Here is a 27,562-nt window from a genome sequence, read left to right as displayed (position 1 = left end):
TCAGCTTTGGAAATGTGACCTCTCAATGCTGATCACAAAGCCCCCAAGTCTGGTCCTGGTAAGCACCAAGGTCAGAAATGAAATTGAAAGGCCTTGGTCACATGCTACTTTCAGACGTCCAGGCTGGGCAGCAGGAAGGAGATGCCTATGACGCGCAAGGTCTCCCCCTAGGAAACCACTGAGGTCTGGTAGGACAGCAGCTGCATGCCTGCCTCTGGCAGGAGCCCAATCATGGTAGGCAGCATGGCAGGGTTAGAGGACTGAGTCCAGAACAGGAGCAGGGGAAGACCCTTGCGGATAGGCACTTCTGGTCTGAAGGCAGCTCCATTGAGTGCCTGCAGCACAAGTGTGGTGCCCTGGACAAACCCCACAGCATGGTAGGGGGCACCTGCCAGGGCCACACTCAGGAGGCCTTCCTCGCATCCTTGCTCTCCTGGCACAGCTGGTTATGGGAAATGGTTACATTGAGGCCAACCTCCTTCACCAGCAGCTTGGCGTTCACCAAGTTCACATCCGCATGATTAGAAGAGTCTTTGAGGAGGCCGACAATGACTGCGAGGCTCAGGCAGTTCCCGGCATTTTTCAAGGATAAGCCCTGCGTTACCACCTGGATGGTCCCTTTGGGGGATGCTGCCCAGGCTCACATTAGAGTCCCCAAAGCTTCTGCCAGACCGATCCAAGATTTGGTGTACAGAGAGAAGGCACTGGTAAAGGTCTGAGCATTCATGACCCCCGTGAGGGCTCTGCCCTTCACCATGTCCACGAACTGGACAGCGATCTCCTCCCTGCAGTGGCTCTGGGCTTCCTTGGTGCTGGTGCCCAGGTGGGGGCAGCTAATGACGTTCTCATGGTCCACCAAGGAGTGGTCCCAAGGTGGCTCCTCTGTGAACATGTCCAGTGCTGTGCTCGCACACTGCCCAAATGCAGGGCCCAGAGCAGGGCACCCTCATCCACAATCCCTCCACAGGTGCAGTTCACTACGCACATGCCCTTCTTGCACAGGGCAAAGGTTCTGTCTTTCAGCAGGCCTGTCTTGGAGGGCAGGAGAGGGGTATGCACAGTGATGAAGTCACAGAGGGGCCAGATCTGCAGGGGCAGCTGCTGAATGCTGAAGAAGGCTGAGACCTCTGTTGAGATGATGGGGTCGTACCCTCCAGTCTTCATCCCAAAGGACTGCATCTGAATAGCTACCTTTCTCCTGATCCTCCCCAGGCCAAGAATTCCCAGGGTCTTTCCATTCAACTTGGTTACCGTGAACTTCTTTTTGTCTCATTTGCCATCCTTCATCGAAGCTGTCGCCTGGGGAATCTGCCTGGCCAGACACATGATCATCCCATTGGTGAGCTCTGCAGCACAAAGACTGTTCCCATTGGGAATGTTCATGACCAGGATGCCCTTCTTTGTGGCAGTCTCCAGATCCATATTGTCCACGCGGGTGCCAGCCCTGCCCACCACCTAGAGCTTCTCTGCTGCGTTGATAACATCGGAGGTCACCTTGGTGGCCAAGCAGAGATAAGGCCTTCGCAGTCCTGCAGCTCAGCTATCAGCTCCTCTTTGCTCAGGTTCTGCTTCTCTACCACCTGCAGTTATCCATCTTGCAGGATCTTCTGGCAGCAAGGGTTCAGGCTGACACTGATGAGCCCTTTCTATAGATTTGTGAAGGCCACTGCTGGAGCCGGCCTCAGGATCAACCACTCTCCTTGGACAGAAACACATCTAAGCCTACAGATTTGGTTCTGATTGGCCAGTTTCTATTCCAGTCAGTGTCAAAAGCTCCGCCTCCTAGGTAGCCATTGGTTCTTCACACTTCACCCAGATTTGGTTCTGACTGGTCAGTTTCTAAGCCAGTCAGCGTCTCTTGGCCCATCAACGGGGCCTGATCAAAAAGATGGGAACTGCAGTCCTGGAGAGAAATAGAGGCATAGCTACTGGCCAGACTGGGAAAGAACGAGAGAGGCAAGTGCTGGTCAAAAGCTGCCACAGAAGCAAAGATCAGTTCCTGCTTCTCTCTTCAGGCCTCTCTCTGGCTCTGATTCACAGCCCCCTCAGCAGCCAGTGCAGAGGCACTGCACCTGAAGCGGAAACAATTGGCAACACAGCACTGACTTCCAGTCTGGTTGAATTTTAGTCTTAATGGTGTTATACCCTGGCTCTTTATTATAGAGATAGGATCCACTTCACACTTATTAGAACTTACTATTTAAAATAAAACAGAAAAGAAAAAATGTTGATGAGGAAGTGGACAAATACCCCTTATTCAGAATTAGTGGGAAAGTGAAAATGGTGAAACCATAATGGAAAATAGTATGATAATTCTTGAAAAATTAAAAACAGAATTACCACATGACTCAGTAATTCCACTCCTAGGTATATATCCAAAAGAATTGAAATTAAGGACCCAAACAGACATCTGCATACTCATGTTCATAACCACATTATTCATAATAGCCCCAAAATGAAAGCAACCCAAGTGTCCATCAACTGATAAAGAAAATGTGAATAATGTGGTAATGAACATAGGGGTATATATCTTTGTAAATAAATGTTTTAAAAAATTGAAACCTATATAATTTTAATAACAAGTGTCACCCCAATAAATTTAAAAGTAAAATCAATTAAAAAACACACAGGAAAATGTGAAATATACATAAAGTAGAATATTATTTAGAAAATCCTACCATTTGGGGCAATATGGATAAACGTAGAGGGAATTTTGCTAAGTGAAATAAGCCAGACACAGAAAGACACATCTATTGTATAAGATCTCACTATAGATAAATGTAGAATTTAAACTAGTTATACTCATAGAAGCAGAGAGTAGAATGTTGGTTGCCATGGGCTGGGCAGAGGGGAAAATGGAGAAGTGATGGTTAAAAGGTACATTTTGGTTATGTAAGATATTAATTTCTGGAGACTCAATATACAGCATAGTACCTATAACTAACAATAGTATGTTGTATACTTACAATTTTTCAGAGAGTAGATTTTATGATTAGTGTTCTTACCAAAAATGATAATACTTATCTCACTATATAAAATGCTAAGCGACTGGCTGATTGGTAACTATAACGTGTACTGACCACCAGGAGGTAGATGCTCAACACAGGAGCTGCTGAGCTGCAGTGACTTGGCAGCAGTGGTCCTTGGGTGATGCACCCCAGAACAAGAGAGAAGGAAGCCTGATTCTGGTGTGAATCACCCAATAACTGCCCTCTCACAATCTGGAACCCCTCGAGGAATGTTGGAGAGCCGATTTCCGCCTGATCCCTGCAGGCTAGGCTGAGAGATCCCCACCTGCTAGAGGGACACCACTCACTCAGCAGCCGCCCCTCACCGCTGCCCCACCCCAGGTGCTGCTGGCTCGGGAGAGAACTGCAGGAGGTTGGATCCAGGGCATGTCCAGCCTGTTTTGCCCAATCCTGCCCTGCTGGCCACCTTCTAATTAAATTCCTTTCAATGTACATGAATCTGTGTACCAGGGCACTAGTTATTATTATAAAGAGGGCAGGAGGAAGTTTCAGTAGGTGATAGATATGTCTATGTTTTTAAAAATATATATATATTTTATTGATTTTTTACAGAGAGGAAGGGAGAGGGATAGAGAGTTAGAAACATCGATGAGAGAGAAACATTGATCAGCTGCCTCCTACATACTCCCTGCAGGAGGATGTGCCTGCAACCAAGGTACATGCCCTTAACCAGAATTGAACCTGGGACCTTTCAGTCCGCAGGCTGACACTCTCTCCACTGAGCCAAAGTGATTTCAGCTGTCTATGGTTTTGATAGTGGCAAGGAATTCACAGATGTATACTAATCCCCAAACTTGAGTTGTATATATTAATTATGTACAGCTTTTTACATGTCAAATCATACCTCAATGTTTTTTTTTTAAGCAGCTATGAAATCTTAGGGTAATATTTTTACTTCACTGTGCCTTGATGATTTCATCTATAAAGTTGAGATGACAGTACCTACAGTAGGTAACTGTCATTTGGTCTGCCACGAATATGGACTTGTTCTCAACTTGGGGACTTCAGTGTATGTTTTGGAGAGAAGTAGGAAATCCATGTGAAGAAATGCACCCCTTTAGGTATCCTGGTCTTGAAGGCATACCCTGGATCTGGCTGATTTGATACTTCTGCTTTGGACATCGGAGGTCAAGTGAGTGGTTCAGAGATAAAAGAATGAGGGAGAGGGGAGGTTTTCCATTACAGCATAGGTGTCCAGGATTGAGTCTACATCCATAAATGGTGGAGGCCTACAGAGATCCTTATGTTTGCTGCCCAGAAATAATCTGTTGTTTAACACCAGCAGAGTGACTTCTGTGGTTGCTGATACAATTCCCTCCTCCTAGGGTTCTAGTGGGAATTAAGTGGAATTATCTACATAAAGTATTTTGTACAGCATCTGGGAGGGAATAGTATGGTTGCTTAAACAGAACTGCAGACTGACTCCTGAGTGTAATCTATTTGACTTCCATTTTCTTGCACCCATCCATCATGCCTTCTCTCCCACGTATACTTCATGCATCCTTCCAGGAAAAACAAAAAGGTGAGCGTTCACAGAAGTTTATTCCATGACTTAATTCTATCCAGAAGAAGGCAAAAAATGATGAATGTTTAAAGTTTGGTTGTAGTTCATTGGCATCATCTATCATAGAGGTTTTTGGACGTTTTTTTTTTTTCCTGTTTCTTACTGGTGGTCACATTTTCCACCCTTCTTGTGAAATTCTACATTAAATCCCAATATGTGAATTAAAAATTAAGTTACTATTTTGTCTCTGCTTTGAAATACATTCATTCTTCCCAGTTTTTGAGAATGACTTTCTGCTATGTATTGTAATAATTTGTCCCTGTCTTATCCCACTTCCTTAGTTCTTCATCTAGATACTCTCTTTTCTATGTCCATTCTCATATTTACACATACGGCAACATTATGAACCTGGCAGCCATTAAATGGCGAGCTAGCAGAGGAAGAATCAAGGAGTGGCAGGGAGCAGTTTTCATAGCTAGGTTAGCCACAAGTACATTTAAATCCCAGCAGCACTTTCATGTGAAGACCAAGTTTTAGTCCTTAATGAATGACCTTGAGTACCTTATTGGATTTCTTCATCTCAGTTTCCTCATCTATGAAATGGGAATACTCCAAAATGTTTCACTTTATATGTATATGTCATAGATATTATAATGCATGAGGTAAATGCCACTGTTCCAGTTTTAAGGCCTATGACCTAGGGGGTCGATGAGGACCTTGTTCAAGATCACCCAATGAATAACAGGCTGAGTGGAGACATTATCTAAGGCAGATAGGTCTTTAAAGCCCCTGTTCTTAATATAAAATTATATCAAGTCCTAAGAGGCAGAATAAAGAAGCTAATAAAGTATAGTGGAACCACCTAGAAGAGATGAGAGGGACCAGGCACTACAGGGCCATAGTCTAGTGTTGGAGGAGGGAGAATTACCTGCCAGGAGAAGTGTAAGTTTCACTGCAATAGTATGTGCATGTGACCATTAAGAGTGGAGCTACATGGAGACACCTGTATACATTTAAAAGATAAGTATCACCCATGAATTTTAAGTTTCAGTGTTATAGAGAGAATTGGATTTTTTTTTTAATTAGGAAAATAGCTTTCTCCAAACTACAGAATATTTTACTGAGAAGAATGGTCACAGACACGAGGATCCAGGAGAAATAGGAAAATTAAAGTTTCATTGTCTTTCTTTCAAAAATAGGCATGGGGCTAAATTAAGGGTTATTTTAGCCACCTTAAAAGTTTTTTGTTTTTGTTTTTTTTGTTTTACCATGTTATAAAAATAAGGATATACACAAAAGGAAACATTAATTGAGTGACTAATGTAGATGCAGCCAAGAATCCCATCAAATAGATGTTTATCTCTTCTTAGAGATAAGGCTTCAAGTGGTGAATGGGCTGATTCATAGTTGCAGAGTCAGTAAACCATAGAGTTGGTACCCAATTTCAGACTTCCCTGGTCCCAAAGACTTGCTCTCTTTGATGCTTTGAGGACTGCCTTTTAAAGAATAAACAATGCTTCTGATTTTGATTCTGAGGAGTTACTTCCCAATATTTCAAAGGAATTATATAATAGATACACTGTGTGGTGTTATTACTACTGACAGAGCCAATGAATCATTCACATCTCTAACCGGGTGGTGTAACTGTTCCTGCCATGGTTGTCTTGTCTGCTTTCCATCCAGAGTTTTGGATTAAATATTCATTCACCATTAAAATATTAATGCAGTCCTACTGTTTCTGTAACAAATATTAATTTCTTATGGCATTTCCAGGCAATGCATAAGTTTTACATTTCACATCCCACAGGAAACTGCTCATCTCCTGGCCCCTTTTGTTCACGGTTCTGTTCACTCCTCTTGGCTACAGAAGTCTGGAAGGAGCAGCAGGGGGAGGGACACTGGTTTGCAAACCAAGCCCCTATCCACCCACTGCACTCCTTCCTTCTCACTGCTGTGTTGACTTTGGTCAGGGAATGCGCCAGCCAGCAATCCTGGAAGCCAATGGCACAAAGCAAGGGACAATCACTGGGATCAGAACCTCTGAGTTAAACTTCTAGACATCGCTGAGTGTCAGGACTTCAGGATGGACCATTTCTCTTTCTTCATTATCTCACCACCACTTACTTTCCTCTCTTCAGACATGGGTTCATCCCCCTGCCCCCATGCCCTGTTTTTATTAGGACACCATATTCAATTTTTTTTGGGGGGGGGTCAATTCTTACTAAGAGAGGTCTCTACTTACCATCTTTACAACTATGGTGCTCAGAATTATCTGGTTGTGCTTGTCCAGATGTAAATCCATTGGCCCACTGTAACCCACTACATCAAAATTTGGGTCAAGGCCTAAAAGATTACAATACATCCAAAAGTTTGAGAAGCCTCAGGCTAAGTATTGGGTTAAATAGGCTTTGATTTCAGACAAACTTGAATTTGACTCTGCTCCTTATTTACTCTGGGACTCAGAGCAAGTTAATGTTATAGTTTCTCCATTGATAAAAATGGGCATAGTAACACTTCATTCAATCAAGGCCCTAAATATAACCTCCAAAAGGTTCCTTCTTCCCCACCTATTTAAGAGCTGTTTAAAATAACAATTAGACTTACTTCAAAATATGATGTTTGAGATAATATGAGATATCTATCTAAAAAAATAACAACATGCTAATTGATATCTTTGCTATGCCCACCAAATTAACCCAACAAAGATGTCATAGTGGGCATCGCCCCACCCCTGGCCACTCCTGGCCTCTGAGCAGCATAGGAAGGCGGAAAGGCGGTGCTGGCAGCCAAGGAAAGGAAGGCCCATTCTGTCACGAATCTTCATGCATTGGGCTTCTAGTTATATATAAAACATCAACACAGTGCATGACACAGTGCTCAGTAAATACTATCCATTAATAGTGATGATAGTGTCAAATACATAGGTGAATAACATAGCCAACCACAACCTGTACGCAGGAAAAGATACCAGCTAGTACTGTTTATTTAACTCCTTCTCCATCAGTGTAAGAGTATCCCCAGGATCTGGGGAACGTATAAGATGCCATTAAAGATCTTCAAAGTTAGAACTGGAGTTCAGGCAGCCTAACTGGGGACCTCCAACATATTCTCTGTAAGGCTTTTGATTTTCAAAATTAATTCATACTGGGGAGCTGAGAGGAGTTCCTTTCTGTTAGGCCTTGAAGGCAGCAAGTTCACTGGGCAATTACTCTTGACTATTTCAGGCTGTTGTAAGTTGCTTATTGCCTGGCCCTCCCCCTTGGCATTTTCCAAAGCCGAGATCACTGGTCTTTGCTGTTCCTTCCCAGCACCACTGGGATTTATCTATTGGTTTTGAGGAATGAGTCTTGGAATTATAGAATTATAGGGTTTTAGGATTGACCATACCTGGGTAGAAATACTGCCTCAATAGCCTATCAGCTGATAAAAATCAGACAAGTCATTTAACCTCTTGACTCCATGTTTTCTGCCCTTTAAAAGTAGGGGACGACTCATGCAACTTAACAAAAGGAAGATAAACAATCCAGTCAAAAAACAGGCAAAGGACCTAAATAGACACTTTTCAAAAGAGGACATACAGAAAGCCAAGAGACATATGAAAACAAACTCAAAGGCACTAATCATCCGAGAGATGCAAATAAAAAACGACGATAAGGTACTATCTGACACCTGTCAGAATGGCTATCAACAAATCAACAAAGGACAAGTGCTGGCAAGGATGTGGAGAAAAAGGAACTTCGGGCACTGCTGGTGGGAATGCACACTGGTGCAGACACTGTGAAGTTTCCTCAAAAAATTAAAAATAGAACTGCCATTTGACCCAGTATCCCACTTCTAGGAATATATCCCAAGAAACTAGAAACACCAATCAGAAAGGATATTAATATTTAATCTCCTTATGTTCATAGCAGCACAATTTACAAGATTTGGAAACAGCCTAAATGCCCATTAGCAGATGAGTAGATTAAAAACTGGTACATCTACACAATGGAATACTACCCTGCTGTAAAAAAGAAGGAATTCTTACCATTCGCAATAGCATGTATGAACTAGAGAGCATCATGCTAAGTGAAATAAGCCAGTCAGAGAAAGGTAAATATCACATGATCTCACTCATTTGTGGAATATTATGAACAACATAAACTGATGAACAAAAATAGAAACATCGAAACAGACTGTCCAAACTATGAGGGGAGGCAGGAGGGAGGTGGAAGGGGCGGGAGGGAGGGTGATCAACCAAAGAACTTGTATGCATGCATATGAGCATAATCAATGGACGCAGACAGTAGGGGCATGAGGGCATGTGCTGAGGGATGGGAGCAGCCAGGGAGCGATCAATGGGGCAAAAGAAGATGCATGTAATACTTTAAACAATAAAGAATTTAAATTTTTTAAAAAGTAGGGGACACATCGTTCTTTATAAGGTTTAAATAAGATACATGCAAAATATTAAATCATAATAGTTTTACTTTCTTTTATCATTTTTTAATTCTTTTCTTTTGATCTATACTTTTAAGATTTTTATCTTTCTTGTAAAATTTGGCAAAATAATTTCTGTAATTCATTCTTTACTTTTCATTATGTACCTCCTTTTCCCTCTAGCCCCTTAGTGTATCAATTTATCTGAGCATAGAGAGAGTTCTTTAAGCCATGAGACTATAAAAGTAAACATTCCTTGGGATCAGAGTAGTACCACACAAAACTTCATAATCACTTAGATGTCTGCTTTCTTCAAAAGTTGCCACCATCAACACCTGTTTACCCTTCCAAAGTCACGGCTATTTATAAGGTTGAATTATTGTTAAGAACAGTTGAAGATCCAGTGTGCTGAGGTTGCAAAACCCAGTTGTTCCAAACTAGATGTGTCCATAGAAATAGAAAGTTTAGAGCCAGGAAAATACTGGTTCTGTCCTCACCTGTGCTAGTTGGCTCACAGCAAGAATGGCATGTCCAGTTTTGGAAATCACACTTTGATGTCTGTGCAGACCAATGGAAGCATATTAAAGAGAGAATCATTGTGAAGATGAGAAAGATCCAGATAAGAGCAGGTGAAAGAAAAATGGGACATGAAATGTAGGGATAAGATGATGAGAGATGGATTAATATGTGATTACTGGCTTCAAATATCTGAAGAGAATATTTTCTATGATGGGCATTTTAATTTATTTTATTGCAAGTTAGGTCTTTAAGAAAATAAAAAAGATTTCTTTGCACAATTCCTCTAAAAACTCCCACTGGTCTTAACATTTCCCCCATTGAGTACATAGTCTTTAATAATATAGTTGGGTAAAGTTAATTAATGTTTTAAAATTACATACACATTCATATTTGAATTTTTAGATAAATATGAAATGGCAATAACTGTCATTGAGACTATATTTTGTACTTAAATGAGTTACAATAATAAACTCCAGAGAGAATACTTGAACATCAGTGAAAAAGCACATTTTTTTTAAATAACAATGGTTCAATAATTTAATTGTTCTGTTATGGTTTTTGCTTGAAGTTGCACTTTTAGTGAAAGCAATATGCTTTATTTGTACTGAAAAAATATATAAAGCAATGAGGAAATTTAAAAAAATCTAAAGGGAAAATTAGGATTCGACATACTCTGTGAAACTGCAAATGGGTAAAATTAGAATCGGTGATTAAATTTCACAGGGTTATGTGGTTGAATATGTAATAAACAATGTTATAACAACTGGGGTATCCAAAGATGAAGTTGGCTAGCTCATGAGGTAGTAAGCCCCATTACTACAGAAATTCTAGCAAAGGCTTGTGGGAGAATTGTTATCCATATAAATCTCTGAGTGTAGACTATATTTAAAACGTCTTGCCCTAGCCAGTTTTCTCAGTAGTTAGAGCATCAGCCTACAGACTGAAGGGTCTTGGGTTCAATTCTGGGGAAGGGCAAGTACCTTGGTTACAGGCTCAATTCCTGGCCCTGGTTGGGGCTCATGTGGGAGTCAACCAGTCAATGTGCCTCTCTCACATCAATATTTTATTCTCTCCTCTCCTCTCCTCTCCTCTCCCCTCCCTCCCTCCCCCCCTCTACTTCCCTCTCTCCTTCCCTCCCTCTCTCTTTCTCTCTCTTCTCTTCCTCTTTCCCTCCTTCCCTCCCTCCCTTCCATCCGCTCTAGAAAATCAATGGAAAAATATTCTCTGTTGAGGATTAACAACAAAAAAAGTCTTTAGAAATGCCTGTGATTCTATGAATAAGTCATAAAAATACTGAACAACAAGGACAATAATTCTCAAAGTGTGTTCTTCAGAATAGACTTGTGCTTGATTAAGGGTTTAATAATCAATTAGATTTGATAAATGATTGTTTGGCTTGGTTAAACATCTTCTTAGGGGATTTACTTAATTCATGAGTATTGGGAATCTCCAAAAATATACAGATTATAAAAAATATTTCAGAATTGGTTTGGTTATAGAACTCTTTTATTTACCATGCTATTTTTACTATTTTTACTAGGGGAACATCTCATAATAATAGTGTATGGCAAACCCTTGTGTAGTATTAAAGTAGTAGAGTGGACTTTGGTATATGAAAGAAAAGGTTCAAATCTTCACTCTATTTACCTGCCATTAATGTCTGAACAGGTTTTATTTCTCTCAGTCCACAGGTTTTAAAGATACAGAGCATAATACTTGATACATTGTAAGACTATGCTAAATGTTAACTAGCATCATAATCAGCATTGTCATCATTATTGTCACCACTACCACCTACTTCATCATCCTCCCCATCACTATCATCATCATCATCATCATCATCATCATCAATATTCTTGACAAGATCTGATAGGGATTCTGCTTCTATATTAGTTTTTAGTTATTTAACCCAAAAATTTTAATGACATTAACTCTTTGTAGGAGAATTTAAAAATACAGATGTAATTTTAAAATATGCATGGTCCCTGACTCCTCCAATTTTTTCAAGGAAACTACCTTCAAAAATATTTGTTCATATACGCAAATACACCAGCACACTAGAGCATGGTGCATCAAAAGACTAAAATAACCTAAATGTCTATCACTAGAGGACTTGTTACCAAAATGAAACAGAACAAAACAAAACAAAGCTTTTTACTGTGGAATTCAATGTGATCATTGTGAAGAAAGACATAGATCTTTTCTATTAAAATATTCTTTTTGGTTGTATTCCAGTGCCTGTATCATGATTCGTTGTAGCCAATCACTAAATACTTCTGAAATACGATTCAATATTATGATATATTTCTGAGCAAAAAAGGATTTTGCAAAATAAAACCATATAATTTTTGTATCGGTATGTGTATACACATACATACACACACACACACACACACACACAGACATGAGTATGCATTTATGTATATATAATAAAATGTGTATATATATCAGTAGTTAAGAACTCGAAGCATAGTTAACCTAGGCCCAAACCTAAATTTCAAGTTTTAATATTAAAAAGCCTTCCCTATGATTTCTGTAAGTTGCAGGACTTTTTCCCTTTTGTTTTTCTCCATAGAGTTGTTTCTACATATATTCATGCTACTTCCATTATATCTCATTTGAACTAGTAATGCCCAACTCAATCTTTTTACCTGTATTTCCAAGAATCAATTCATACCCAAGTTCTTTCTTATCTTGTTGACACTGGTGAAGATTTTAGAGTTATTGAGCATATGGGGTGGCACTGAAACACCTATGACATTCTTCTATCTTGCTGGCTTCACTATGACTTTTTTCCTATTTCTTCAGACCTCTCCATTCCTCCTCTACTTCCAGAGAAACAGTCTAATTCTTGGGTTTGTTTCTTCCCAAGCCCTATTTTCTTACTTAAGAGCTCGTTTTCTAACTCAAATATATTCCCAAATGCCTGTTGAACAAATTTTCCATCTAATTGCAATTATAAATTCATAGACAAAAGCATGTAAGGGTACACATTATACCAGTAATAGTCACTATCTTTATGGTTAGAGCTTGTAGATACTGGGATATATGGTTGACTAAGGGATTTTATATTTTCATGGACATACTTCTCTATTGCTTGAACTTTCTCAGTATGTTTTATGTTTATAATCAAATGAATTATATAAGATACACAGTGCCAGTTCACTGTTTCTACTGTCTGAAACGGGTGGGGAACCTTTTTTTCTGCCAAGGGCCATTTGAGTATTTATAACGTAATTTTCAAGCCATATAAAATTATCAACTTAAAAATTAGCCTGCTATATTTGGTCAAACATTCAATTAACTCATCACTAATGCCTTGGGAAGGCCAGACCAAATGATTTCACAGGCCTTATATGGCCCATGGGCTGGATGATATGCCTGGAATAAAAGGACATATGACAATGAGAAGCTGAGCTTCTCTGGAGATGAAACACTGCAGAATGAGAGGAGAAACCAGTTAAGAGGGGACTTGACTCTGTTCCAACTAATTGAACTTTGAACCTTGTGTGTTGGGGAAAGGAGCTTGGATCTCCTTGGGTGATCTAGTGGAGACCTAAGAGCTGAAAAATAGCATTTCTATATTAAGCATATGCTGTGGCTGAAAGTAAAAGCTCTTCAACTTAGTCAAGAGAAGATCATGTTATTCAAATCAAGTCCTGGCTAATACTACTCATACACCTGCAAGGCAGAGTTCTGCTGAGACACTGAGGAAGAGAGAGGGATAGAGAGTTAGAAACATGGATGAGAGAATCATCGATCGGCTGCCTCTTGCACGCCCCCTACTGGGGATGTGCCCGCAACCAAGGTACATGCCCTTGACAGGAATCGAACCTGGGACCTTTCAATCTGCAGACTGATGCTCTACCACTGAGCCAAACCGGTTTCAGCTGCTGAGACACTTTTCAGCAGCTCTCCATTCTGCTCAATAGCTATGGAAGCATTGGATACCCGGCTGCTGAGAAAATAACACCAATGGCATTGGAACACATTAGACCTGTGACTAATCTTTGTTTCCTTCTCCTTTCTCATGCTTGAAATGAAATCTTTCCTTTCTTTCAGGGAGTTGATTTCCATAGAAAATGCTACTAATTGATAGCCTAGAGGATCTGAAGTAAGCATTTTTCTTGGAGGCCCAAGAAGTCCCTAGGGATGTTATTTGGCTGTATATATTTCTCTGGCCTCAAAGGCTCAGAGGAGAGTAGAAAAGAAGTAAGAATCACAACAAAGACAATATTAAATAATAACAACGGCAGCTATAATATGAGTGCCACATGCTAAGTTCGGCAACAAAGAAATTTACAGGAAAGACTGATTCAAACTTTCAAGTCCATGCGATAAGTGTCATCGTTTTATGATTACTTTACATAACTAAACTAAGGCTTAATTAGGTTAATGTGCCCAACATGGGTGATATGACTAGACTGTCTCACCTAAATGAGCCCTAACAAGAGCTATACACTTTCCTAAGTGACTCAAAACCATGAAATTTGGAACTCAAAGGATGCTCAGGGAAAGAGTCCAACCTCCTTGTTTTACAATGGGATGCTGAAATCCAGAATGCTACTCAAAATCATGATATCACAGAGAAGAGCTCGCTATGACAAGGCCAGGAAACTCTATTTAGTACTGCTCTGCTACTCTAGTGTATAACAATCAGTCCAAAAGATGGGATGTCCTCAAGACTCTTACCACTGCACGCAGCCCCACTTACATCTGTGCAAACCAGCCCTGGCATTTACAAAGAGCTTCTCACAATACAACCAAAGAGAGGGGCCTCCAGCATCTAGGAAGAACCCTACTTATCCCCAAATGAAGCCTCCAAAATGGATCAGACAGGCAGGAAGAGAGCTGGCTTGTGGCATCTGGTTAGAGAATGGGAATAGATTGCTGGCATGTTTTGAAAAGCCCATTAAATTTCACTGAATTATTCAGTCCCTTCCTTGCTCCTTACAGAGTGATCTGTCTTCCATGGTTCCATTCAGATCTTTCCAACTCTCCAATCCTCAAGAAGAAAGTCATGCTTTACAAGCATTCTTGCAGAGCTGAGTGGGGATGAAAATGTCTTTATCAGATCAGCTCCGATTCCGTTTTATCTTCTTCCAGCACACCACTGGGAAAAGCACTGGTGTCAGGGAATGTGCACTCTCAACTTCCAGCTGTTGTTTTTTTAACTACTTTACTGAGGTATGATTGACATATCTTTCATCATGAACTCAAAGAACATGGCATGCCACTTTACTCTTCTGAGTCTAATTCCTTCACCTCTAGTTTTACAAATTAGCTACAATGGTCACTTTAACTCCTTTGGGTGAGGGGGCTAAATAAAAAAAAGCAAATACAAACCTGCTTGTAAAGAAAGAGGCAGAAAACAAATACAACAAAGATGTTGATTGACTCTTTTTTTTCTTTTACATTTTTTAATTAAATTATTATCTGTGTACATATTTTAACATTGCCCCCCCCTCCCTACATACCCTCCCTCCCCAGAGTTTTGTGTTGATTGACTTTATGAGGCATTGTGCAGCATGAGAGACTGGAGGTAGAAACTTACAATTTGTCTAGGTTTTGTCATTAACTTCTGTGGGTTTTGATACAGCTTAAAAATAAGAAAGCTATAATACATGTAAAGTTGCCTTCAAATAATTTTAGATCATGAGGGTTTGAAATGACCATTTTCCTGAGCATCAAAGTCCAGGATGCTGTTCCTAAACTAAGTCCTACAAGGTTGCAGAGATCATGGTCTCAGTTTTGTGTCCACAGTTTTTTTTGAATATCATTGTTTTTCTAAGTTACCATTTCTTTTAGCTCATACACACCTTAGCATAAGGGGGAAATTACACTTAATGAATGTATATACGTCATTTATGTTTCAAATTACACATCTGAGCTAGAAGAGCCATCCTAAAATTAGGCACAAAAATGTCTACCTATATCTTAAGTAGACAAACTGTTTATATCTTGGGCAAACATCAAAATAGAGACATAAATGTGATGAAGATTGACTACGGGAGGGTTGAGCAATTGACTAACATGACTCATTCTTGCCTCACATTTAACAACAACAACAACAACAATAATAGCCTGCAGAATGGCTCCTATGTGTCAGAGTTTTATTTGCATCACCTCATGTAATTTTCCTAATAAACCCATGGTGTGAAGTGAATGCCCACTTCTAAGGGATGAAGAAACAGAGGATGAAATATATTGAATAATTTACTCAAGATCACAAAATAATCAAGGGATAGAAACTTGATTAGAAACCAGGATCACCTAAATATAAAACACTTCCAGGTACAACACAGCAAAGTTTTTCCTTAGATGGACAGATTTCATCTGCCTTCCATTTTGGAATTGTGCTTGGCATATAGTCAACAACCACTAGATGTTCCTTGATTATAATGAGTTCACATTGTGAGAACAGATAAATTTGAATGGCAAGAGGATGGAATTATTGCTGGCCTATAAAGCATTAAAACCTGAGTTTTCCTCCTGTCTTGAACATTGTTGTATTGTATGATGTTGAGAAAGCCACTAAATCTTCCCCTGCCTTGGTTTCCATGCTTGTAAATGAGGACTATTGTACCTGCCTCATGTACTATCAGGGCAGTTGCAGAAATCTAATGAGATGTCAGGACAAGTACTTGGCAAGAGAAAGTCATTGCTATTACTGTTGCTCTTTATGGCAAAGCATAAGGGTTTATAGTCTATTGCTCTGAAAGATAACTGTGATAAGCTCACATAAGCAAAGGGCTAGAATGACTGTGGGCAAATACATGAATGGAGGGAAGTAGGAGGTGTGTGGGTGAGAATGATGAGTAATATTGGCACTTTGGGGCATGATGAATATCACAGAAGTTCATGAGAAGCTGAATTCAACCCAGGATAACAAGTATGTAGGGTGAACTTGAGGTGAAACAGGTGGGTATTGGGAAAAGTCAGAGATGGGAATGATTGACTCACCATCTCATTGTTGGATCCATCTCCTAGAACCACAAACCAGGTATTATCCTCACAACACAGCTTAAGACTCCCCCCAAAAGGTCCATCTAATAGATTTTTAAAAATATATTTTATTGATTTTTCACAGAGAGGAAGAGAGAGAGATAGAGAGTTAGAAACATCGATGAGAGAAAATCATTGATCAGCTGCCACTTGCACACCCCCTACTGGAGATGTGCCGCAACCAAGGTGCATGCCCTTGACCGGAATCGAACCCGGGACCTTCCAGTCCGCAGACCAACGCTCTATCCCTGAACCAAACCGGTTTCGGCCCATCTAATAGATTTTTTTATTGGGTACCTATTATGTGCATGGGAATGGGAAGTCAGTCAAGAGTAGCTATTATATAGAGAATGGTTGTAAGAACCAAGAGATGTATTGAAAAATGATTAAAATAGAACCTGGAATAAATTCACCTTTTACTGAGTGACAATGACGGTAGTTGGTGGTGTTCATTTGATGTTCAGGAAGTGTAGGATGCAGAAATGTACAATGTATAGTCCCTACCTTCAAGAAAGCTCACAACCACTTGGACCAGTGCTAGAGCAGGACAGGAAAGACTTGAGAGGGAAAGGAAGAAGATGGGACTATGGTAGATTGCTCACAAAAATGACTCCCATGTCCCTCTGATTCCTGCATCAACACCCTTTGACAGGTTCCCCGATAAAGAGGTAGAGTCTATCTTACCACTCCTGGAATTTGGGCTAGACATAGGACTTGCTTTGCCAAGAGCACACACCAGAAGGTTCTGCACACTTCTACTTTCTCTCTTGAACCCCTGCCAACTGCCATGAGGACAATCCCAAGCTAGCCAGTTGGATGATGGAAGACACATGGTCAAGTCACCCCTATAGCCCAAGTTGACAGTTGGCTAATTGCCAAACAATGAGTGAAGTCTTCCTAGACTAACCAGATCCTGCTGAGTCTCTACTAGACTTTAAGAACATTGTGAACCCAGCTGAGATGATCCAAACTTGACCAGATCAGAACTTCCCAGGGGCTTTGAAGACTTGTGACCAATGACAAGTTGGTTTTGCTTTAAGCTGCACAAGTTTTTCAGTGGTTTGGTGTGCAGAAATGATACAAAAACTGATATTCATTTACTAACATTTTCTCCTATAATTGTCACAACTGGTTTGTGAGGCTCTTGGGTCACTGATCCAATTATTCAGATGAGAAAAGGAGGATTGAATGAGGTGAGAAATAACTCACCCAAGGTAAGAAGGTTAGAAGTGGAGAGCCAGGATTTTACCCAATCTGTCTGACTCCAAATCCCACGTATATTATACTACATTAGATTAACTTAACTAAGGTGAAAAAGTTGTTTTTATAGTTGATCAGGGTGTTTGGCTTTGGGTTAAGAGTTGAGAGGGGAGGACAGGCTACCCATCATCCAGGGGTGGGGCTCCTTGAAGGCATGCACCAATGTCTGAGCAAGAGAACACCAGGAGTGAAACCCACAAAGGTCAAATGGATAATTCCTGTCTAACCTTAAACCATGAGAGAAGGGAAAAGTTAAATCACCAATAAGAAACAGGTCAGGAAACAGAACTGGTTTCAGGATTAAAAAGTGACACAGGTAAAGGCTGGGGACATGGTAAATCAACATCCCCCTCCAAAAAAAGATGTGACCTTAAGCCAGCACAGAATTCCCAGTAATCCCTGCCACTCCCTCCAAGGAGAAAAACAGAGAAGTCTGAAGAGTGTGTGTCAATGATAAAAACCCAGAAAAATCTGTGTCTTGAACTATGCTCTGAAATCTTTCATCCATCTCTTTTGTTTTCCCTTTTGTCAGATTCTTTCTTTTGCTAAGTCAAGACATTCGTTAAGGTTTTCTCCTTGGGATCAGTATTACTGCTGCACACCAAATAATTCTGATCACATGGTAGGTTAGCCCTCTGGGCACATAGCAGGGTCACACTTCCTATTTCTCTTTGGTTAAGTGGAACATGAGGCCAGCCCTGGTGAAAGAGTACTAAAGTTATATGTATCTCTTCCATGCCAGGGAGTATAATAAATGAACTTGTGACCCACTAAGGGTCTCTTTATTGTAGAGACCAGCAGCATTGAAGATAATGGCAACTCCACCAATGTGGCCCCCAAGTAACAACAATTAGTAAAGATCCCCTGCCAGCTGATGATGGGTAAAAATAAGTAAACCTGTGTTATTTTAAACCACTTAGAACTGGAGATTAGTTGTTACTGAAGCAAAACCTAATCTGTCTTCATCAATGGGGCACTCTTCCTCTTGCTGGTCTAAATCGGAGTTTCTCAGAGTGTGTTCTCTGGGATTCTACGTAGTTCTGAGAGGTTGTCTGATAAAGGGATTTAAGATGAAAAAACTCTGGGGAACACACACTACCATATTCTCATCTCAGAAAATCCCAATAAACACCTTGAAACAAATGGGAATATACTTTTTTAGACCCTTGGCAAACCTATTTATTCTTAAGATTTCAACCACTATCAATATGCAGCTTATTCCTAATATTTACCTCCTACATCTAGATATCCCTACATGGAATGTTTTTTTTAGCATTTCAGCTTTAATATGGCAGATCCAAAACTTATGACCTTCCTACAGTTCAACCAATCTCTGTGACTCCCCTCTCTGTGGAAAAGTTTGGGGTAGACTTTTCATTCAGGATTCCCTAAAGTTTCCATGCAGCCACCAAGCTGCGCCAGGTCACCCTGACTCCTGGTGGTACTGAACAGTGTATTTTCTCTTGAAAAGACTACACTGCTAGAAAAGTGTGTGGTTTATTTGGATGCTCTATTAAGTCCACTCTTCTCAGTGTATTCCATAGATAACTGCTTTCAGGAAGGAGACTTTGCTTGCAATCTCTTTTGCACAGATACAGCGTGGAGCTCAGAACTTACTCAAATAATTCCATAGGGGGGAAAAACAAAAACAAAAACAGACAGGATTAAAATCAGCCTAAAATTTAAGATAACCCTTAGAGAGTGCTACCTCTGTATTGGGCATAATGCTAAATGTTTCCCAGTACATGGAGTTTCGTCATTTATTCTTCCCATTCGCCCAAAGGCAGGTATCATTTTTATCCAATTTTACAGATAAAAGAGTGAAGGTTCAGAGAGGTTTAGAGATTTTCTGAAAGTACCACAGTAAAACAGCAGGGTAGCCAGAACAAAACTGTGAGCAATGAAACTCCAGAGCTGTGCTCTAGACTGCTACTTCATTACACCGCATCCCCAAGGAACATACACGGGCGAGTCTGCCCTTCATGTTCACTGTTATGCTAAGTCCTTTGTAGCATTTTCACACGTAACTTCCCTAAAACTGACCTGGGAGGTAAATATGCTCATTCATGGGAAAACTCATTTCCAGAAAGAAGAATGAATTTGTTTAAGGCTCCCAAGTGGTAGAGACATCTTCTGTGGTTTCTTTCACGGGCTGCTTCCTGTGGGGTCCCTTAACCTTCCTTTCCGTCCCACTGACCTGGCAGGAGCTTGCCTAATCCTTCTATGACCAGCTCCACACATTTTTTTTTCATACTCACAAGACTATGTTTCTTTGAAAGCCCATCTATTATCCACTCACTCAACAAGCACATGGTGAAATTTTACTACATACCAGCCTCTGCTGAGATGATAATGCAGAGCAAGTGAGCACAACAGAGTCCCTGTCCTCATGCAGCTCACTCTACAGGAGAGACAATAAGCAAATGTAAAGTATGAGAAGGTGAAACTGAGATAAACAAAGCAGGTTGAAAAAAATGGAGAATAATGGTAGATGAGCTTTTGAATAAGATGGCCCAAGAAGACTCTTAGAGGCACTGACAGAATGAACACTTAAATCAATCCTTAAACATAGGACTCTCTTTCCTCTCTACTCCCCAGTATATTTTAGCATCACCCCCTACACACACACACTTAAACACCAATACACACACACACACACACACACACACACACGAACATGTGCATTCCTCCTCTGACCTGAGCCATCAGTCTTGGTTGCTTCTGCCTTCACAGCATAAAGCTACAGTTCACCATTTACTATTCCATTCAGTGTTCATGAGCATCATCCTACAAGCTCATTAAAAGATGATATTGCCCAGCATGTGTGGCTCAGTGGCTGAGCATCACTTATTACCCAAGAGGTCCCCAGTTCAATTCCAAGTCAAGGCACATGCCAGGATTGTGTGCTTGATCCCCAATGGCAGGGGAAGATGGGGGTGGGGGGGAGAGAAGGGTGTGCAGGAGGCAGCTGATCAATGTTTCTCTCATAGATGTTTCTATCTTTCTTTCCCTTCTCCCTTTCCCTATCTCTCAAAATCAATAAAAATATATATACTTTTAAAAAGATGATCTCTGGGACAGAAACCAGTAGGTCTGGAATGGGAGCCTGTGACTCTAAAGTCCAGATAACATGGGTGCAGGGTCAGGTCCCAGTGTCTCACCATTTAATTTGTTCTTTCTCTGACACCTGGGAAAGGCAGCATCTTCTTCCAGACTAGTGTGGTGGCTCAATAATTGTCTTTGAAATTAGCAAGATGTAGATTTCCAATCCTTATCCAGTTTCCCTAAGCCTTGCTTATCTAACCTGTCAAATGGGGGCAATGATACTACCTTCCTTGGGTTGCTAGAAAGAATACATAATACATGTGAAGCATGTGATACCAAGCTCTCAGGGAACCTCACCAAGAGCTATTTTAGATCCTGTTCATCTGTCCCATGACACTATCTAACTAGTTCCACACACACCCCTTCAGAGACCCTAAATAAACTCTGGAGTCCCCCCCCCCCTGAATTTTCTCTGCAGCCTCAGAGTCACTGACAAGAGAGAATGGCTTGCCCCAGTTACGCAGAAATCTAGTTTCTGAACCAGAATAGGAGGTGAGGTTGCCTAACTCCTGGATATTTTTTTTCACTACTTAGTCATCTCTATTCTCTGTTTTTAAGTCATGCCTCCCTGATTTCCCAGGGAAAATGGGGTCCAGAGGATTTTCTATTTAGAGACATCACAGTGGTATGAATATAGGTTAGGTCTCTCCAGTCACATTGCCTGGGTCAAAACTGTCTCAATCATCTAGTTATCTAGTTGCAGCATAGCCTTGGGCCAGTACATGCTATGTTATATATATTTCTATGTTTAATATATTTTTAACTTACATATATTATTGTATCTATATATATATTTAATGTTACATATTTTTTGAGATAGTAAGTTAAACGTATAGCCTAGAGATTGTTATCATAAACATCTAATTTCAAATACCTGTTTGCCAGTTCTATGACTTTGGGCAAGGACTCTAAACTTCTTGTACCTCAGTTTCTTCCATGTCTAAAATTGGAATTATGATATTGGATTCTTTGTGTGTGTGTGTGTGTTAAAACAGATAATGCATGCTTAACATAAATACCATATCCTACATATGGTAGACATTGAACAAGAGTGGTCATCTCTATGTTATAGATCTTGATCACATTTTGCAGTTGCCTTTGACCATCTGGGTTATCTTTGCTAATGATAGGGATATCTAATTATAGCCCTGATAAGAAGTTGACTATTTATTTCATGAATCCCAGGGACAACAAACTCAATACCTTGCTAGGTAGTATCCGGTAGCACTTATTTTCCAGATAGAAATGCAAATCACTGCTTCTGAAGAAAAAATTTAGTTTCATCCTATGATGTGTGTATTTGTACTGGGCAATGCTTTCTCACAGAGCACCTATTTTCCACTGATGATAACTATTTTAGGATCCAGTTGGCTGCCCTGTGAATCTGTACCCCGGCACCCAGCACTGGACTGTCGCCTATATCCTGAGCTGCATTCAACCTGCTCTCAAGCTCTAACACCTTAACTTATGTCCTGTCTGAACTGGTTTCACGGTCGAAAGGTCAATGTTTCAAAACTCATTTCTAATAAACAAAGGTACTATTTGAGGTTTCTGGCATGGGGACACCATTTTGGGCATTTTAACTTACTTTTATATGTTATTTTGTTTAATCCTCACTAAAAGCACCTGAAGAAGATACAGTTTCACTATTTTAAATATGAGGACACTAAGGCTAGAGGAGTGGCAGGCCACAGGATGAGAGGAAACTAGCTGAAGCCACAGACGTAATAAATGTTTTGAATCTAGGAATATGTGACTTCAGATTTCATGGAGGAATAAGGCATTTGGAAGTGAAGAGATCTCAATCCACATCCTTAACTCTACCACTTATTATATGGCTGGGTAATGTGGAGGAAGTTCCTAAAACTCTTTGAGATGTACATTCCTTATTTGTGAAATAGAAACAGGTCCACCTACTTCACAGGGCCATCATGACCCTCGACAAGGATCTGTAATGTGTGCGGCCCAGTGCCAGGCCTAGAGCATGTGTTCCAAAGATGTCAGTTTCCTGCTTTCTTGACACTGACTTTCAGCAAGTCTTTTTTTTAATGTCAAAGACTAATTGAATTAGAAGAGTTTAGGTAAATGATCAATATTATACTTTAAATAGTTATTGAACAAACACACAAATACTTTTTTTTTCCAGAAAGGAGAGAGGAAGTGGGAAGTGAGATGATTTTCTTAGGGGCTATGAAAGCAAGGAGACCAGAGAGGAGGGATTAGAGGCAAAGATGAGCTGGCTTGGCGCAGGACTCCTACAGGAAATCAGTTGGCAGCTGGCTGAGCTGTCAAGTTGGAATAAGGTAAGAGGGGTAACTGAGGATGAAAAGTTAGACTTGGGGATGGGTTGAGGAACTGAAGTGACCCCGAGAAAGGATGACTAAGCTCTCAGTGGGTAATGACATGCCTGTATCTAAACATAAAACATTAAAAAAAAAAATCAAACTAAGTGTTTGGTGACTCAAACCTAGGGAGAGAGTCCTCAAATACTGGTGAGAACAAAAACACCACGGAAGGAAGAACATTTTGGGGAAGATTAATTACGTTGGAATAACGTTGTTTATTTTCATTGCTGTAAAACAGCCTTACCATCCAGCATTTTTTTTCTCTTTTTTCTTTTTCAGGCAGACAGCATCTCCAGGAGGAAACACCCATGGATTTCAGTGCCTCATGCTGAGTTCCATCTGCTGCCATATTACTCAATGGCAAATGGCACCCATATTTTCTCTTGTGGAAAATGTATTTACTTCTTGGGATGTTGAAAAGGCATACTTCTTTTGGTTTATTTGATGTCATAAAGGGATAATCACAGTTAACTCCAAATATCTGAAATCTGATGGATTCATTGAACCACTGTTCCAATGTGTTTCTGGTGAAGAGAGACAGATGGAAAAGATCCCCATCTTTGGACTAACTAGGAAACCCCTTACAATAGCTCAGGCCGTGGGTCTGCAGAGGAAGGCAGTCAGTGTGTGCTGGGCACCTACACTTTTTTAGTCTCCCATGAGCTTAGTGGAAGGCTGGTTGTGGGATCTTCAGGAGGCTAAACTGTCTGTGTGTCCAAAGGGGCATGGATTATGAAGGGAGACACACTGGCTCAAGCTGAATTTCTAACATTCTCACTTACAAGTTGTGCAAATGTGGAGCCTGCTCTGAGTACCGGTGTCATCTCTGAGATGTTTCCATAGTGCTAACAATCTGAATTACCACGTATGAGGCACTTTGAACAAAGTATGTACTCACCCATCAGGCCCATAGACAATGCTCAGACAAGTTTTTCTTTCCTACAAATTTTTCTCAATTTCTTTAAGTGGAAAATGAAGGCAGTTATTCCCTGACAGTTGTAGAGAATTGAAGAACTCAAATAAATATAAATTATAAATCATAATCTGTTGCTACTTAAAATGTCCTTATTTTGGCATATTGTATGTAGACTAATGTATGTAGACTAAGCCCTTTCTTAGTGTTAAATAAGAATACAAGCACTTATGGAGTGTTTCTTTTAAAATATTTTTATCCATTTCACAGAGGAAGGGAGAGGAAGAGACAGATCGAAACATCAATGATGAGAGAGAATCACTGATCAGCTACCTCCTGCATGCCCCACATTGGGGATTGAGCCCACAAACCAGGCATGTGCCCTGACTAGGAATCAAACATGACCTCCTGGTTCATAGATTGATGATCAATCACTAAGCCATGTTGGCAGGGTTGGAGTGTTTCCTATGTGCTGGATACTATGATCGGTACATTTATTAGTTGTATAAGTCAGAAGAAGTAATACTAACAGTCCCCAAATAATTTTATATATATATATATATATATATATATATATATATATATATATATATATATATATATATATATATTGACCTTACCACAATTTAACATGGCTGTGGCAGGAGCAGCTTTCCCCCATCCGCCTGAGTAGCACCTTTCATCTCGGTCCTCCTTAGGACCCCAGAATATACCTCTGGACTTATTTTTCAATCTAACTGGCAATGAGTGAAGGATCAGTGAGTAGAAGGTCCTGAGGTCCTTAGCTGGAAATATTCTTTATCATAAGAGTCCCATTCTTCTGCCTAGAGTTAAGCACCAATGTCCTCACTTAGAAATAAGGAATAAGATCATTTATGTTCTCATGAGGAAAAGGAAACATTTTACTGAATACATTGTTTGCCATCTGCTCTATTATTTCATTCAATCTTCACAAATTAGTTGCAAGAAAGGGCTTAGTCTACATACATTACCAATGGGAGGCTTAGAGCTGCTAAGTCACTTGCCCAAAGTCACACAATTAGCACTGACAAGCTGGTTCCCCTGATATTAACTTGAGCTGCCCACGCTTTGAATTGGAAGCACAGACAGATGAATGTGGAGGAAAGTACACTAGCATACTCAGATGGGGTAAGGATCACCCAAAGAAATATTAAAACATTGTGGATTTTTAATGTCTAACATACAACAGCCCCAAATAAACATTACAAGAGATCATCTTTTCCAGAAATAAAGTCTCAGTAAAATTACAGTGTGAGAAATATTGAGATCCTTTATGTGCTTAGGACTGAGCTAGAAATACAAACAGCATATGGTTCTAGTTTCTGACTCCCAAAGGTTTTGGCCACGTGGAGAAACTAAGACAAATGTTTCTGTAACACTCAATAAAAATGGCATCATTAGGACAAGAGAATATACTTGCAGACGGCTACATGAACTAATTTTTAAGTGATCAGATCTTTGAGGGAGAATATCTAGGTTTAAGCCTTGCTTTACTCGCTTATTATTCATGTGTTTTGGATGACTTGTTTTCACCTTTTGAGTCTCAGTTTCCTCACTTGTTAACAAAGAAATTTTAACAACTAATTATTTTAACAACTAATCATAGGGTCATGAGAGATAAAGATAAAGATAAAGATAAATAGAACTATCTATAATTTTGCTTTAGACAGATGTTTATTAAATATTCATTTTCTTCTTCCCTTCAGGCAACAATACTATGAAAAGTATTTAAAAGTACTACCATTTATTAGAAGTCTATTATATCTCACTTGATGTGCTAGGTACTCAGATGAGTTATTGTTTGATTCTTACAAGCCTCTTGTTGAAGAGGTAAAGTCACATGCCTGACATCACAGCACATTTGTAGAGGCCCCTGGTGCTCTGGTCCCAGACCCACCTATGCTGCCTACCATCAGCCTTGGGCTGTGAAGATCATCCAGCCCAATCATGGTTGTGCTCTGCTTCTTTAGGGACTCGGAAACGTTCCTTGAATACTTCCGGTATTGGAGGACTCACTCCTCTCTCCAACACTTAAAACATCTATCAGGCAGATTCTTGGTTCGAAACTCCTTTCTGTGGAGCAGAATATCCTTTCCTATAACTTCTACCCATCAGTCATAGTGCCACTCTCTGGGGTTCACCCAGAACAAGTCTACTTCTTCTACCTCAAGGCAGCAACTGGGACATTTAAATTAATTCATGATGAGTCTAAAGATTTTCTTCCTTGGCAAAATATTCTCGGTTTTTCAACTTCCCTATGACATCAGGGTCCTCCATCAACAAGTATAGCAACTCCAGGCAATTTTCAATTTGTTAATATTATTCTAAACGTGTTGTGCCCAGAAGCAAAAGTGGTTTCTAGTTAAAGGCCAGAACACAGAACAGCAGTCTCTGTCCTGGGCTCAGCATTCTTATTCAGAGGACCTGAGACCCCACTAGGTTTCTTGGCAGCCTTGCTCTGTCGTTGGCCCCTGCTTTCCTTGCAGTCATCATATATGCAAGAGCTGGAGAAACTTCTAGTCCAGTGTATTAACTACACTTCTAATCCTATCTCTGTTTCAGAAACCTGACAAGCATGATCCATTATCATCCTTTAAATTGTTGTTGGGAATTTTGAGCAGGAATAGGCTTGACCTCTATGCCCTGACCAACACCCTTAGAATTCTCCCCGTGACCACACAAACAATAACCTCCACAGAGGATGTGGTCACACAGAATATTTGATGCACAGAAACAGCCCACCATCAAGGGCAGCAACAGAAGAAATGGTGACTCTGAGAGAGATAATAAAACAATCTGAAATAGATATGTATCTTACTATCAAAGCAAAAGAACTTTTCAAAGGAGAACCTGAAAATTAAACTTGTAATCTGAAATGTATAGAGCTAGCAGAATTTTAAATAGAAGTTTAGACACAACTGAAGAAATAATTAGTAAAACAACAGAAAATACATTTTAGAACACTGCTTAGTATGAAGCACAGAGATGTGAAGATTTGTAAGAGGGATACCTGATGGGCTGGTCATCCAGGGGCATGTCTTCATGATGTGGGAGAAACTCTGAAGGTGGATTGCTTGATAAGCCCTGGCCAGTCATTATGCTCCGACCTTGTTTACCCAACTAATATCTTCCACTCATTGTCATTCATCTCACCTTAAACCACCTTTCCTACCACCCTCCTCCATCTATCCTTTCTGCCAAAAAGCACCAGGCCCACCCAGGGAAGGCAGTGAGTCTGATGCAAGGAAAGATTGGAGATTTCAACAACTGCCTGAACCACTCAAATAATGATGCATGTCCTAAGCAAGCACCCCCACACGTTTTTGGAATATTCTGAACTACATAGAGCTACAAATCTTTAAGTTTAAAATATTTTCAGTTCTCTCCTTATACTCAAACTATATATTATTATTACATTTTTAAAAATAGCTATCAGTTTATA

At 40.2% G+C, this 27,562-nt stretch overlaps 1 pseudogene across 1 annotated transcript; it reads right to left on the bottom strand.

Annotated features, from left to right (window-relative positions):
* LOC311630261 (D-3-phosphoglycerate dehydrogenase-like) lies at nucleotides 1–27,216 on the bottom strand (annotated as a pseudogene). The gene is made up of 6 exons: nucleotides 27,131–27,216; nucleotides 13,353–13,429; nucleotides 11,221–11,355; nucleotides 6,776–6,876; nucleotides 6,464–6,524; nucleotides 1–1,699 (listed from the first exon to the last, which is right to left on the bottom strand). The product of its transcript is annotated as a D-3-phosphoglycerate dehydrogenase-like (transcript).
* Between the last annotated feature and the right edge of the window lie 346 nt (nucleotides 27,217–27,562).

The sequence above is a fragment of the Pipistrellus hanaki genome (assembly GCF_964339955.1).
Source record: "Pipistrellus hanaki genome assembly, chromosome: 11".
In the NCBI taxonomy this organism is placed as follows: domain Eukaryota; kingdom Metazoa; phylum Chordata; class Mammalia; order Chiroptera; family Vespertilionidae; genus Pipistrellus; species Pipistrellus hanaki.
The sequence above is the reverse complement of the archived record's forward strand: the minus strand, read 5'-3'. Positions and strand labels throughout refer to the sequence as shown.